Source organism: Morone saxatilis, unplaced genomic scaffold, assembly GCF_004916995.1.
Source record: "Morone saxatilis isolate NCDOM2014 unplaced genomic scaffold, NCSU_SB_2.0 Contig24, whole genome shotgun sequence".
In the NCBI taxonomy this organism is placed as follows: Eukaryota; Metazoa; Chordata; class Actinopteri; family Moronidae; genus Morone; species Morone saxatilis.
The window spans coordinates 153,126-158,249 of NW_023339807.1; positions in this window are offsets into that span (position 1 = coordinate 153,126).

Below are 5,124 nucleotides of genomic sequence, written 5' to 3' on the forward strand. Positions count from 1 at the left end.
TCCAGAATCTTTAATAGAATATCTGAAACACCACATGTCAGTGTGACTGAGAGGAATGATGGGAATAAATGTGTGATCTCTCCCAGCAGGTTGCTGTGTCTGTGTGAAGGTGTGGGCTCTGCTATGAATCAGTGTGAGGACAAGGGGAGAGGTGGGAGTCCCTCCCTCTAAAAGCACTCTGTGTGGGGAACATGACACAAGGACCAAAGCTCAGAGCGTGAGATGAGGATCTCTAACTGTCCATGACTCTTCTCCATTTCACAAAGGCTTTGATTCTCCATTTCAAACAAAGACATTTTATCTTGAGTAAAGTATACGTAGTTGTGCAGTATTCAAACAGGGCTGGACAATCTTGATCTGCAGAATCAGTATTGCAGGAGAAACATTTCAGCTTCATAATAGAGAAAAGTAACAGTAAACAGTGTTTTGAAAAAATCAATCAGAAGCAAGATTTCCTTCCTCATGTTGGCTCATGGTGATGTTTGTCCTGATTCATTCCAGTCTGACAGGCAGTTTTCCAGTCTTGCTCTTCTAGACTGGTGAAAAAGAAATGTATTGTTATGTATATGTTACATTACGTTTAATCGCATGTACTCATACATTTCCACTTTAATGTTGGTGGTGAAGGTGCAGCTAATTTTAACTACTTTCTATATGCTACTACTGGGTAGCTTTTAAATTCCACCCCAGGAATGAATTGCTAATAATAATAATAATAATAATACATCATAATGATATTTTGTATTATTAATCTGAATCTGTAAAGTAACTAGTAACTAAAGCTCTAAGATAAACGTAGTGGAGTAAAAAGAACATATCTGCCTCTGAAATGTAGTTGAGTGGAAATATAAAGTAGCATGAAATGGAAATACTAAAGTAAATTAAAATTACATCCAAACTGCCCTCAACAGTACTTTAGCACATTTACTTTCCGCCTTTGTATATTACAAGTTGAATATATGATGTATTATTAAGTGAATCATTTCTGTTAGATTCCTGAATATGCCAACTGTGTATGGATGATCTCACTCAAGTTATTGAGAATGAACCTGGATAAATGTCTATATCCAACACCAAACTGTCTAAACCACTGTTTAGCCAAATGTTGGTTTCATAATGTGCAGCGCAACGCGATGTAAACAAACAAACATGTGGAACATGGTCCTGGCAGACCTCTCATAAATGTTTGGCATCAGACTGGCTCGTCCACCAGAAACCTGCAACCTAGTCGGTCAAGTTATGTGAACCCGCGAACAACTTTGGTACTGTTGTTGCAAGCTAACAGCTGTTAGCATCTGTACTAGCTAGGTTTAACTAGTAATTAGTACGGGGGAGCGACATAAACAATACTGTGTCGGGCAGACAACAACTGTATGTAAACAAAATGCTCTCTGAAATGTTGTTCGCACTGTACGCTGTCATATTCCTGTCTATGGCCAACACCAGGTTGTGTGGACTTGTTTTATTTAGTTCACTGAATAAGGTTAACATTGTGGCACTAAGCTAGTTTGACTTACCAGCTATTGATAGGACGCTCCAGGGTTTCCGCTCGGACATCTCTCAATGACAGCATTGCCACCTCCAAAACGTCCACCTCCTGGCGTAACATGCCGAAACTTCGCACCATGGTGATGCAGAGGTGACCCCGCAACACATGGTCCAGCCTCCTGACAGCAGCTTGACTCGGATACGGTCAGCATTGCCCTGCAGCGTCCGCAACGACACCAGGTAGTGTTGCTGATCCTCTCCTCACCCAACTGCACCGGTTCCACTGCGTCTGCAACCCGTACCACTGCTCTTGCCCCATGTCGAATAGGCTCAAAAGCATACGCCAGCTGACTCACGACATCAGCAACTCTCTCCACCTTGTCTTCGTCCATTTTCAAACCAGCGTGTAATCGACCGCACAGCGAATTAACCCGCCCCGCTACGTAGGCAATGACGTCACTCCAAAATGGTGACTCGCTCGCTAGCTAGCTAGCTAGAAATCGCAAAAATAAGTGTGTAATATCTGTGGTTTTAACAACTTTTTTAAAATAATACTTTTGGCAATGTGTTTTTTCTAACATGTTTTGACACTACCTGTGCCGAAACATGCACGTTTCATGTCCACTTTAAACGTTTTACTGATGCGTTGTTGGATTTCTCTTTAGAAACGTGATGTGGACAAGAACTCTACAAACCCATTTAATTAAACGGTGACAGTTGATATTGCGATTGCACAGACGCACATCAAACTGAGAACGCAGTATCTTCATTTCTCTATCTGTGGATATAACAGTGTAAAGATTAACATTTGGGTTCATGTGGTAAATTCACTAAATCTTTTGTCGTTATTTGACTTGAAACTTGAGTTAAGCTTAGATTTCTTGTTTTACATGTGTACACACATTACACATTGATGATTTGGTGTAAAATGATTTTTATTCTGCTTTTACTTGACAAGAATGAGCTAAACTGTGACTGTATGAACTATTACTGCTACACTGTTACACTGTTGTTAGAGGAACTGTACGGAAGCTGAGACTGTTTAATGATTATTCTTCAGGTTCTTAAGGGCATTTTTATCTCAAAATGTTTGTTGCTGCACATCTTTAAAAAATTGTTATTACAACGAAAGCTTTTTTGCATTTTGGAGATTTTTTTCTCACTCAGATGTGTGTTGGATGAGTCTAAAGAAACAAAAAGCATCAATTCAATAATATTCATCCTGTTGTTCACGGCGTTATAATAATTTCTCGAAAAAAGTAAAAAGAAAAGATGTTTGTTTATATGAGTTGATTGGTTGGAGATGGACAAGGAGATGATAACAGCAAAGGTCAAATAATGGAAACCAAGATAGAAATCAAACCTTTTTTAATTGTTTTTTTTAACACAACAAAAAAAGATAAACAGTGACAGTACAGACATGTTGTTAACCCTCTCAGCTTGTTCGTGGCCAAAAATGGCCACCAACAGATTCAGTCTGTAATTTTTTAGATGTTGTATGTTTTTTGCTGCTTTTACTGCATAACGTTTTTAATTAATATCAGTTCTTGTCATAAGTACAAAATATCCATTCCTTTTTAATTTTTTAATCCCTCAAATGCCAATTTGTTTGCACAATGCGCTTGTTGGAAAACTACCACAAAAATGACCACTGCCTATCTTCTCAGTGCTATCGGTTTTTCTTGTATTATTAATAACACAGTCTGAGATATGTAACTGATTAACAACAACACTGATTATTATGCATTGTTATTTTTGTGCAGGGAAGGCAAAGTAGATAAAACTCCCTCTCAGCTTGTTCGTGGCCAAAAATGGCCACCTCCTGTTTGCTTTTACAAAATGCACAAATTTGCTTCTTTCACTGGTTAAATTTTTTTAATTTGGCATCAGTCCTGATCATGAAATCCCAAATTTTAATGAATTCCAGAATTTTAACCCTTTAAATACCAATTAGATTATATATTTATATATTACCACTAACTTTCTAGGGGGAAAGTTGTGTTTTTTTTCACCATATAACTGATGCAACCCAATATTTGCTATCATTGCAGGTCAGTAAGAGATTATTATTTTTTTGCATTATTACTTTTTAGCAGTGACAAAAAAGACAAAACTCCAATGTTACACGAGTTGCCAAAAATGCCTTTTCACTGTTTTTTTTTTTAGAGAATAGAACAACAGCATGTGCGTGTCTGTGTGTATCAGAGTGAGAGAGAGAACGTTAAACAGTGTGTTTCAGTGTGTGTGTGTGTGTGTGCATGCTCAAGGGCAGAAGGATGTGCAAACCACAGCAGAGGGGTCCTTGCAGACACACTTTCCACAGTGTATGTATATGTGAAAGACTCTAAAGCTTTTTGTATTATTAGGACTGTCCAAGAAACTGTTGAAGATCTCACAGAACAAGGAGTGTGAGAAACTGAAGAAGTGGCTTCACAGTATAAAAAACCACATCTACTGGACGGCTGCTTCCTCTACATCGGTGCCAGAGGAGAGCAGCAACAGTGGACGTCCATTCTGAACCACGTTCCGGGACCATCCACACCACGAAGATCAGGTTTTCCCCCAGTGTTGCATTCCAACCCGCACTTCAAGGGACAAGGAGCAAATGGTTGACAGCAGGTGTGGTACACATCATCATGTGTAGGCAGGTGTTAGTCTAATAAATGACATTAGGATGTAGAGACACTTGCCTATCTATGGTTCAACAGAGACTACCTCATGAACCTTCTGGCAGACTGGGAGGAATTAGTGCATGACTCAATAATAAGTTGTGAGTGTCTCCTCATAAGATGGTGGTGGATTTGCTTAGCGCCTCATTTTCTCTATTATTACCTTTCTAGTGCTGCTGGTCTAGTTTCTTTCAGACACTCCTGATTGTGGTCTACGCGCTTAGATGTCTGCATCCAAATGAAATATGTTTAAGTGCTTTACCTTTTTCGCTCTTAGAGAATGCGCTGTGCGGTAAAGAGGGCTCGTTGGTTTTCTAGCATACCAATTTGTATTCATTTGTATTAGCACATTTGATGTCGACCATATCCTGAAAATCATAAGCCAATAGTGAGTTGGTGGAGACATTGAGTTCTGTAATCTTATTATATGTTTTTGTGTTATGTGTCGTTTAAAGTATCATATAATGTATAATATGGATAGATAAAAGATTGAGGATTTGACCTGTGAGTGGCACTCGTGAATGTTATGTGTACCAATTACATATTAATGGTGGGTAAATGTGGACATTTGGAGTTCTTTGCATCTATCATAGGTTAGTTGTTATTAAATACAATGCTGTTGTTTGTATTATGAGAATGAAGTTGGATCACCATGTTTGAGGATATTGTTTGGATTAGGTGAGTTGGTTAGTCAAATATATCTGTGTGCTACTCATGATGTATTTTAGTATGGTTTTGGATTATTAATTTTGTCTCTCCGCTGTCGGCCAAGGACTAGAGGGGCTGGAGGTCGTGTCTGCGATATCTTTTACAGAATGATAATGCAGACCGTCACATGGCAAGATGGATTACTCAGCTGGTGTATAAGCCGCTATTGATTTATGGTCAGCTATTCAGTTCTGTTCCGAAGATGGTTAGTGAAAGTGATAGGATTGGCAACCAACTCATTCCGTTATATTGCGTTTTA